Source organism: Triticum urartu, chromosome 7A, assembly GCF_056163025.1.
Source record: "Triticum urartu cultivar PI428250 chromosome 7A, HENAU_Tu73, whole genome shotgun sequence".
NCBI classification, from domain to species: Eukaryota; Viridiplantae; Streptophyta; class Magnoliopsida; order Poales; family Poaceae; genus Triticum; species Triticum urartu.
This window is the reverse complement of record NC_141879.1, coordinates 382666078-382677891: the sequence shown is the minus strand read 5'-3', so window position 1 is coordinate 382677891 and position 11814 is coordinate 382666078.

Here is an 11814-nt window from a genome sequence, read left to right as displayed (position 1 = left end):
AACCTGGGCGATGTCGGGCGCTCCCTGGGCAACTAGGGTCTATGCCAACGCGATGTCTGGCCCATTCCGTGTGCCCTGAGAACGAGATACGTGCGACTCCTATCGGGATTTGTCAGCACATCTGGCGGCTTTGATGGTCTTGTTTTACCATTGTCGAAATGTCTTGTAATCGAGATTCCGAGACTGGCCGGGTCTTCCCGGGAGAAGTAATATCCTTCATTGACTGTGAGAGCTTGTGATGGGCTAAGTTGCGACACCCCTGTAGGTTATAAACTTTTGAGAGCCGTGCCCGTGGTTATGTGGCAGATGGGAATTTGTTAATGTCCAGTTGTAGAGAAATTGACAATTGACTTAATTAAAATGCACCAACCATGTGTGTAGCTGTGATGGTCTCTTTTCGGCGGAGTCTGGGAAGTGAACATGGTTCTTGTGTTATGGTTGTGTGTAAGTAGTTTCAGGATCACTTCTTGATCACATCTAGCTTCACGACTGTTGCGTTGCTTCTCTTCTCGCTCTTATTTGCGTATGTTAGCCACCATATAAGCTTAGTGCTTGCTGCAGATCCACCTCATTACCTTTCCCTACCCATAAGCTTAAGTAGTCTTGATCTCGCGGGTGTGAGATTGTTAAGTCCTCGTGACTCAAGGATACTTCCAAAACAGTTGCAGGTGCCGATGATACCAGTGCAGGTGGCGCAACCGAGCTCAAGTGGGAGCTCGATGAAGATCTTAGTCGTTGTTTTGTGTCTTTTCCGGATGATCAGTAGTGGAGCCCAGTTGGGACGATCGGGGATCTACCATTTGGGGTTGTCTTCTTTTATTTTGGTTCCGTAGTCAGACCTTTGATTGTACTCTGGATGATGTATGTTTAACTTGTTATTTGTGTGAAGTGGCAATTGTAAGCAAACTCTTTATCCCTTTATTATTCAGTACATGGGATTGTGTGAATATTACCCCACTTGCGACTAAACCACCATGCGGTAATGCCTCTAAGTCGTGCCTCGACACGTGGGAGATATAGCCGCATCGTGGGTGTTACAAGTTGGTAATCAGAGCCATCCCCGTCTTAGGAGCGCCCTGCTTGATCGAATCGCTGACGTTGTTAAGTCTAGAAAAAAATGTTTTGAATCTTAAGATTACACATGTCGGAGAGTATGATTCTTTTTACTCCTGAGTCCCTTCGTCGCTCTGGTGAGGCATCCTGACGTAGAAGTTTTGACTTTCCTCTCCTCAAATTTCACGAATTTTTTTTAGGATCACGCGGGTATCTTGGAATCGTTCTGATAGTCTTGTGACGAGAACATTGTTCTTGGTGCCTCCTGACATTTAAGCGTTGTGGCAGTGTCCCGGGGAGTTGAGCTCTGAGGTGTTGTCGTCACAATTTTACCATTGCAGTTCGAGAATATCTGAGTTCGCCGACATCGAAAATTTATTTTATGCAGTTGTTGGTGAGATAACCTCGACCCCACCCAGTACTGGGGCAAGAGTTCGGAAGTAGTGCCATAACTCGTATAACAGATGCTTTTCGAAGGTTGAGGTACATGATTTCCGAAGGTTTCTTGGTTATGTGTTCACGGATGGATACAGCTGGATGTAGGGATTGTTAGTTTGGGTGAGATATTATCCTTCCCCCCGTATCCCCAACACCTGATTGCATAACAAGAAAGTTTTGGTAGTTTGTAAGTGGGAATTCAAGTATCTCGTAGGATATATTTCCAATATACACATGATACGGCATGGGATCTATCATATGTTTGTTTCCGGCTTATTCTGCAAGCCGATCTTTTGTTTTTGTTTTGGTTTATGGTATTCGAGTTGCTTCGAAGTCAAGTGTTGATTCCATACCTTTCCTAAGAGGTGTTCTCATATTTCTATGTGAATACTAATCCTTCATGATAATTGAGATGGTCATGTCAATCCTTTTCAACCGGCGTGTTTCTCTTCAAGTGGATTCGATCATTTTCAACATCCACGAGATCAACTCAAAGTCTTCTCAACGTTATTTGTTTCATCCGTCCCAAGTTTCCTTTGTTTTTCCCGCCCTCCCATCCTTTTTCTTCAAGGACTTAGATTTCTTAATCAAGTATTTTTATTATTATTGATGGGAAGCCTCTCCATTCTTTTCCGTCAATGTTCTTATCCGGTGATTCTCAGGAAGATACTAACGGAGCCTCAAGTCTATCATTCTTCATTCCTTTCTTCTCCGGTGGATTCAAGTCAAGCTTTGTCGATCATATCCTTTCCTCGTTTTAAATGTCTTCTCATGCCGGTGCACCTCTTAATCATCCACTTCTCGCTATTCAATTGTTCCGGAGTGCAGAAGATATCTCAGAAGATTCATGTTTCCATTCTCGATCCATTCAAGTTGTTTCGAGGTTGTTATCTCATTCAAGCCATTTAATTCAACTGGTGCATTCTCTCTTTAAAATCGTTCAACGGTGTTTCTCTTGAGTGGGCCCTAACCCACAGGTCTTTTCCCAGGATCTTACCTGACTCTTCTATTTTTTCGGAGTTACTCTTAAATTCTTTTCAAAGTTTGACGTAAGAATGAATTGTCATCAGTCAAATGTCTTTCTCCAAGATCTTTCAAATTCTTTTCATCGTCGGTCCAACCTTTCTAATTTTCGTCCCGAAGTATCTCAACAATTCATGGTGGTGTTTCTCATCGTCATTCTCTGCATTTGAAGACTGAATAAGTGTTTCCCCTAAATATTGTTCCGTTCTCTCAAAGATTCATGGTTCTAGCGTTATGCCATCCTCTCATAATTGTTTACAATGGTGAGAATTCTTTTCACCCCTCCGGAGCAATTCATGAGTCTTTTTAGTTTGATTCTCCGGAGCCCATCATCTCAGAATTATTCAATCTCAGCGTGTAGCTATCGTTCTCCAAATCTACCGGTGCATCATTCAAGTATTCTCTAGTTAGTTCATGATCTCTTCATTTCACTTGTATCTAAATTCTCTCAAGTTTTTTTTCATTTTCCAATTCCTCCTGGCGATGTGGTCGTTTTCTTCGCTCATTCTTTTAGTCCTAACGGTAGTTCCTCCAACATTCCTCTTCCGTCATTATCGTATCAATGCATTCGTGCTTTGCAAATCCTACTGGTGGTTCATTGAAGTCCTTCGCAAGTTTGTGCTATATCTCTCTTAATCATTTCTACGAGAATAAGTAGTATGCCAAATCCATTGCTTGTCATCAATTTAAATTGGTGAAGGATAAGCATAATGTAATTCTTATTCTTGTTTCATCGAGCAAATTCAATTCCTTATTCCGGAGGTTCATCAAAATTCATGGTTTCAATTGCTCATCTTTCTTTTCTGGAGTTCCATGTTTTCTCGGTTACATCATTGTGAAGCTCCATCTAAATCATCGCAAGGCTTCACCTTATGTTCTCAACTTCTCTTTCTTTTTTATCATTCTTTTTTTACCGGAGTCTTCATGGAGGCTCTACATGGTGGTTCGTCAAGGATTCTTTTCATCCGTCAATTGTTCTTCAAGATTTCTCTCGAAGTTATGGCCCGCCAAGCTATACTCAAAGATAAACATGGTTCTCAACGCATGTTTTGTTTTGAGGAGTTCAAGTATTCTTCATCTTGCATTCCAAAGTGCAATTCTTTCTACCTTATCTTTTGAGACGGTGTTATGTCATTCTTGACAATTTCCTTCGTGTTTCGCGTTTCACATGTTGTTAACAATGAGATATTTTCAAGCCATTAATCTCTTCGTTGGAGTTATCTTTTGTCCGATTTCACCTAAAACCTTCCCTAAGGAATGTTGCTGTTATGGTGCTTAGCAATGACCAAAGTTCTTCATTTATCCTCCTGGTGAAATAAGTTTCTCGTCTCCTTGTTGATATCAATCCAATCTATTGTTTTCCGTTAGTGGCAGAATTTCACTTCATAATGTTGAGAAGTTCTCCATAAGCCCACTACAAGCTTGTTCTTTTCGTTGTTGGTTTTCCAACAACTCCGTTATAACCTTCTTGGAAGGGTGCTTTCCAAGCTCATTTGTGGCAGAAGGTGGCATTTTCTTCTCCATTCTTATTCCAATGATCGGTCTTCCATTCTTTCTCCCAGAGGCTTTGTGATGTTGCTCTTTTCAATCATCATCTTGAATTGCGAGGATTGTGTTGTTTTCATGATTATCCAATTAACCGGAGTGTTGTGTCATCTCCTCAAGCCCTTTTCATCTTATCAAGTCTTGCATCTCATTTCAACCGGAGTGCTGCCCAAATTAGATCATTCTTATTCCTTCTCTATCTTGTTTTAACCGGAGTGTTGTGTCTATCATTCCTCTTCTATCCGGACTCTCATCCAAGTGCTTTCATTTTTCCAAGCTCATATTCTTTACCTTCCATTTCCAACCGGAGTATTTTCGTAATTGATCTTTATCGTTCCTTGTACATCACGTTTCATCCGGAGTGCTTGCATGTACTTCTTGTCCATTGCAACCCTTTTCTTATGTCTTTCAACCTACAAGGTTCTAGTAAGGTTCCTAGTTCCTCTTTTCTAGCGGAGTGTTTTCAATCTCGTTCATCTTAGTTGTATTCTTTTCTCGAAATTGTTTAACCTCTCAAGGTTCATTGGTTTCACTCGTTTGTCAAAGAAGCAACTTTATTTTACCTCTTCCTTTTCTGTTTTCTCTCCGGTGCCATCCTAGATCTCGAGACGAGATCCTCTTGTAGTGGTGGAGTGTTGTAATGCCCCGAGTCCGATGCGCCAGGTGTCTTCGAGTTATTCGCTGTTTTTGCCTTGTCATTCACTTGCGTGTTGCATCTTGCCATGTCATCATGTGCATTGCATCATCATGTTTTCAAAACTTGCATCCGTCTGGGTCTTCCAGTTCTCTCCGTTGTCCGTTCTGAGCCCAGACACACTTGCACGTGCCCGCGACACGTCCGAAATATTATTTTATAAGTGGCCGTGAAATGTTCTTGGAATGGGATGAGAACTAGCGTGTGGTCTTGTTATAGTGTAGGTAGACCGCTTGCCAAGTTTCATCGTATTCGGAGTCCGTTTGATGCCCCAACGGATAACTATAGCGACAATATAGTCGGTCAAACGTCGGACGTTTTCGGTCTCCGGAAACAGTCGCCGGGCCGCTTTCTGACTCTCTCTTCTCAGCCCATGGCCCCTCTTCACAGCCCACCTACAGCCCACCTAATCCCCCTCCGCTCCGGACCATCCGATAGCGATCGAACGGCTCCGAAACAGACTAAAACCCCCTCTCCTAGCCCCCTACCTATAAATGGACGACCTTCCCCTTCCATTTCTGTTAAAAACCCAAGCCTCCCTCGTTTTTTGCGCCGCCCAATCATGAGCCGCCGCCACCTCCCACCTTCTCCTCCATTTCCACGCCTGCCCGCTTCCCCGCTGCCACTTTGGCGCGCCGCCGTTTGCCAGCCGCCACCAGCCACCACCAGCGCCGCCACCCTCGGCCTATCGTTTCACGCCACCTATCCCCAGTGCCTCCCCATGGCACTGCGCCGCCGCGTGACCCGCGAGGACCCAGATCGGGCCCTGGGAAGCCCATCGAAGCTGCAGCCCGAGCGCCCGCATATCCAGCCTCCCGTGTGGACGACCCTGAGCTTCGTCACTCGCGACCCGCCGCCTCCACCCCGTCGCTTGCCGGAGACCAAGTCGCCTGAGGCCGCGACCACCTCTCCGACTAGCAGGTCAACAGCTCCGGGCCTCTCCTCGTCCTCACCCCATTTTCCCTGGTCCTCTCTAATCCCCGCGCCAGATGAGCTGCAAGACGCCGTTGTCCAGATCCGGGCCAGGCGCCTCGGATCCGAGCTCCACCGCCCCAGATCCGACCTCCCTTCGCCTCCCCGACTGGATCGCCATCCCATGTCGCCATTGACCGCCGGAACCGCCGCCGCTGTGTTCCCGTGCGAGAGGAGGACGAGCCCCTCGCCCTCATGCCTCCTCTGCTCGCATGCGCATGGGCCGCGTCGCTAGGCCCAGCATCGCCCGTCTCCTGGCAAAGTTCTCAAGGATGGCAAAGAAATTTTAAATTTTCAGCATAAGCATTTAGCCTCTCTTGCAACCATTTAGTTTCTAAATACTTATGCCTCTTGCAAAATCTATCTTCCCTAATTGGTGTGTGCTTGCAAGCTCTATGCACTACACAAAAATTGACATGCTTATAGGAGACATTTTCATCATGACTAGTGCAATCATCATTAGTACTATGGATGTTCAAAGAGTTCGTACTAACAACATTGCAATCATGCTCATCATTCAAAGATTTAGTGCCAAACATTTTAATGCATTCTTCTTCTAGCAATTGGGCACAATTATCGGAATCCTTATTTTCACGAAAGATATTAAAAAGATGAAGCATATGAGGCACCCTCAATTCCATTTTTTTGTAGTTTTCTTTTATAGACTAAACTAGTGATAAAACAAGAAACTAAAAGATTCGATTGCAAGATCTAAGGATATACCTTCGAGTGCTAACCTTCCCGCAACAGCACCAGAAAAGAGCTTGATGTCTACTACACAACCTTGTTCTTCTAGAGGTTGTTGGCCCTCCAAGTCCAGAGGTTTGAATAACAGTAGCAAATTTCCCTCAAGTGGATGACCTAAGGTTTATCAATCTGTGGGAGGCGTAGGATGAAGATGGTCTCTCTCGAACAACCCTGCAACCAAATAACAAAGAGTCTCTAATAATAACATAATTGTATAGGTGCACTACTTCGGTGAAGAGATGGTGATACAAGTGCAATATGGATGGTAGATATAGGTTTTTGTAATCTGAAAATATAAAAATAGCAAGGTAACTAATGATAAAAGTGAGCAAAAATGGAATTGCAATGCGTTGAAACAAGGCCTAGGGTTCATACTTTCACTAGTGAAAGTTCTCTCAACAATAATAACATAATTGGATCATATAACTATCCCTCAACATGCAACAAAGAGTCACTCCAAAGTCACTAATAGCGGAGAACAAACAAAGAGATTATTGCAGGGTATGAAACCACCTCAGAGTTATCCTTTCTAATCTATCTATTCAAGAGTCCGTAGTAAAATAACATGAAGCTATTCTTTCTGTTAAATCTATCCTAGAGTTCGTACTAGAATAACACCACAAGACACAAATCAACCAAAACCCTAACGTCACCTAGATACTCCAATGTCACCTCAAGTATCCGTGGGTATGATTATACAATATGTATCACACAATCTCAGATTCATCTATTCAACCAACACAAAGAACTTCAGAGAGTGCCCCAAAGTTTCTACCAGAGAGTCAGGACGAATACATGTGCCAACCCCTATGCATAAGTTCACGAGGTCACGAAACCCGCAAGTTGATCACCAAAACATACATCAAGTAGATCACGTGAATATCCCATTGTCACCACAGATAGGCACATGCAATACATACATCAAGTGTTCTCAAATCCTTAAAGACTCAATCCTGTAAGATAACTTCAAAGGAAAAACTCAATCCATTACAAGAGAGTAGAGGGGGAGAAACATCATAAGATCCAACTATAATAGCAAAGCTCGCAATACATCGAGATCGTGCCAAATCAAGAACACAAGAGAGAGAGATCGAACACATAGCTACTGGTACATACCCTCAGCCCCGAGGGTGAACTACTCCCTCCTCATCATGGAGAGCACCGGGATGATGAAGATGGCCACCGGAGAGGGATTCCCCCCTCCGGCAGGGTGTCAGAACAGGTCTAGATTGGTTTTCGGTGCCTACGGAGGCATGCGGCGGCGGAACACCCGATCTGGGTTTCTTTCTGGATGTTTGGGGTTATATAAGAGACGTTGGCGTCGGGAACAAGTCAGGGGGGTCCACGAGGCGGCCACGAAGTAGGGGGGCGCGCCCAGGGGGGTAGGGTGCGCCCCCACCCTCGTGGGTGCCTCGGGACTCCTCTGGCCCATCTCCAATATTCCGTGGGCTTCTTCTGGCCCAAAAATAATCTCCGTAAATTTTTAGGTCAATTGGGCTCCGTTTGATATTCCTTTTCCGTGATACTCAAAAACAAGGAAAAACATAAACTGGCACTGGGTTCTAGGTTAATAGGTTAGTCCCAAAAATCATATAAAATAGCATATAAATGCATATAAAATATCCTAGATGGATAATATAATAGCATGAAACAATCAAAAATTATAGATACGTTGGAGACATATCAGGGTGCCACTTACGGCCCCAAACGATGTGTACAGGGTTCCCAAGCCCACCAAACGGGCGACACTTGGTACACCCGGCCACGGTGCCTAGTCTGTCCCAAGACCACCTATACCGGGTGCCACTTGGTAGACTACTAACACTACCTACAAACACCAGAAACTAGTTGCAACTCCTGGATAGAGATCAAGTTGATTAATAAGCCGAGAGGGGTCGAGTTACCAGAACCCAATGTGTGGTAGCAACTGTCTTGGATCACGGACGCAGAACTCAGTTCCCGTGGACTATTTCAATGAGACAACCAACCATGTACTCCTACATGGACTCACACCGCGACCTTCACCAAATCGTGTTCACACACAATTAGCTCTCAACAGTAGGACATGTTCACAACTTTCAAATTCACCCCCGATGAATCAGACCTGACTCAACTCTAAGCAGTAGCAGGCATGACAAACAAGCAAGAATGAGTAGGCACATCAGGGCTCAAACAAATCCTACTCATGCTAGTGGGTTTCAACTATTTACTGTGGCAAAGACAGGTCATGCAGAGGAAAGTGGTTCAACTACCGCCGCATGTAACAGTTGAATCGTTGTTGTCCTAATGCAGTAAAAGATAGCAGAAGCAAGAGATTGGGATTGTATCAAGATGCTCAAAGGGGGGTTTCTTGCCTGGCACTTCTGAAGATAGTATAGCTCTTCGTCACTGTCATCGAACTCATCGTCGGAACCACGTCTACCGAGAGGGGACAAGCACCGACAAACAAAGAATAAACACAATCAATGCAATGCAACAGTATGATGCATGATCATGACATGGCAATATGCTGTTCATTGAGCTAATGCAACTAGCAACATAATTAAATGAAGTTGGTTTGAACCCAAGGCTCAAATTCAAACTCCACATGTGGTTATTTAAATGCCATTCATTTCATTTGTGCTAAAAAGTAGCCAAAAGTTGTTCTAACATCATGAAAATAGCATAAATGGATAGATTGTATTTTTCTGATAATTTTCCATATATAAATTATTTCATTTGGAGTTACGGTTGATTTTCCATGATTTTTCAAAGTTCGGGGTATTTTCTGAAATTCATAAATCATTTTCTGATTTATTCTAATTCCAAAAAATAGTTACAACGTCAGCATGACGTCGGGATGACGTCATCAGGTCAACAGAGCTGACCGGGGTCAAACCTGGCATGTGGGGTCCACACGTTAGTGACACAGGGGTTAACCGGGTCTAATCCAACGTTGACTGGGGTTTGACTCGCTGCGGGACCCACTGTCAGTGGCACATGTGGATAATTAGTTGGTGGATTAGGCCCTAATGGCTGGATTAGGCCGGCAGTTAGTTGCCGGCGTAAGCATAGGAGGCGGCGTTTGCCGTTCCAGCGATTTCGCGACGGGAAAAAGCGAGGTTGGCCCTGTTGGAACGGCCATGACGCGGCGTGTCCAACGGTGGCTGTGTCTGCAGCTAGGGTGGCTGGTAGCGGCAACTGCGGCGAGCGAGGCGATGGCCAAAGCTACTGCCTAGCATGGCACGCGGTTGCAACTCACAACCGGGTGAACTGAATGGTGCGGAAGCACACACGGGGCAGCAGGAGGACAACTATGCCACGGGGGCAAGTTGGGGGAGCTTGGGAGTGCGGGCTCGCCGGCCATGGCGGACGGCGGCCTTAGGCATTCGCAGGGCAGCGGCTTGCACGCAGATTATAGCATGGGGATAGAGGGGAGAGAACCGATGGCTCATGGCGAATTCGTGGAGAAGCTCAGCGGCTCGGGGACGGCTCGGGCGAAACAAATCGACGACGACGATCTTGGGCGCCCGGGGAAGAAGATGACGGTGGCGATGGTGTTGCAGGCCACTCGGGGACGCGGGTGTCATCTTGGAGAAGCTGCGGAGCTCGACGGGGATGCTAGCACGGCGAATCGTTGGCGCTGGCCACGCGGGCGGCAGAGTTGGCCGGTGGGGCTTTCTGTTCGAGCGAAGAACGAGGAGGCAGAGGGGAAATGGCTAGGGGAGAAGGGGGGTCCGCACGGGCCTTGTTCACGTCTCCTGGGCGCGGGGTTGGGAGGAAGGAGGCGTTGACACGGTGAAGCAGGAGGTGGCCGCTCGGGCGCGTGCGCTGGCTGCCAGTAGGTGCAAGGTTGAAGACAAACTTGCCCGTGGTGGGATGGGCTGGCTCTTGGGCTGCTACTACAGGTAAAAGGACCAGATAAGCCTGCTCTATTTTAATTTTGGTCTGTTTTATTTTTATTTATTTATTTGCCACTGTTTAAATTCAAAATGAATTTCAATCCAATGCCAAATCTTTCTGTAATTATTTATGTGACTTAAGTGGACTTTTCCAAAGGCACGTAAATTATTGCAGAAGTGTTCACTATTTTTGGTTTGGATCAAATCCCTTGCCGAAAATATCAAACATCAATGAAGAGCATTTTGGTTTCATTGAATGCAATTTTTTTAGGGTTCTTGCCCTTTAATTAAATTTGCGAGACTTCAAAACATTCCTTAATTCAACTTTCTTGAAATTAGATATGACGCATGATGCTCTCAAATGTAACTAATATAATTATTTGCAGACAAATATTCTAGGGCTGTCACATCGATTCCCTCTTGTCAAACCACCTTGCCTCATTGCATAGTGCACAGACCCCCCTCGCTTGCTCGTCCGAAACTTTCCCGAACCCGAACCCGAACCGGGTGGTTGTTACCGGTTGGTTCGGATCATCCCCGAACATCCCCCAAACATCATCGGTTCTTTATTGGACTCTCCCACTCTACTCTTTCTCGACTGTCTGATCTCGACCGGGTGATCCAAAATTCCCCCCTTTCAATATATATAGACCACCACTAACCAAATCTAGACAAACCCCTAATTTCTAGGGATTGTACCCAAGCGCCGCCACCTTCTCCCTCGGGATCCCTCCCCGATCCCCTCGATTCAGCCGGCGAGCGCCGTCGCCCAACTTCTCCTCAATTCTAGTTCCACCCAGTCACCGCCTCCACCTGCCTTCCTTGATCCACCCCGCCCCCTTCTTACCTAAGCCCATACAGCCCTGCCCCGAGCACCCCCCGCAAGCAACAGTAGCTCGGCAAGCCCTGCCGTCGGTGGCCCCCACAGGAGCCCTCTCCTTCCTCCCTTGCTTCTTCTTCCTTCCCAGTATTTCTTCCCCTCCTCTCAACATCTCGGTCTTACCTTTCACAGGAGCTTCTGTCGCCGCGCCATGGATGGCCATGGTGCTCCACGCTACGCCCGATCTCCTCCGCGAGCCTCGCCGTTAGCCACCTTGAGCCACCATAGCTCACGGTGAGCACATCTAGCCACCGCGCCCGTTGTTCCCTCCTTTTTGTTCCCATTTCTTCTCCCCGCCTGTCCTCTCTGAACTCTCTCACTCTATGTATTTCTTCACAGGAGCACATCCCCAACGCCGGTCCTCGCCCACAGTACCTTGACGCCACTGGCCTCCTCTGCTTCGAACACACGCGCGCCTGCCTCGAGAACCGCTGGTCCGCCAAGTTCCTCGCATGCGTCCTCCCGTCGAGCGCCGAGACGAACGAAGGCAGCTCCAGCCTCACCTCGGCCCTCCCCGACCTCCTTCCCACCGGATCCGCCCCCCTCGTCCATCCACTCGTCACCGGAGGTCGCCGCCATGC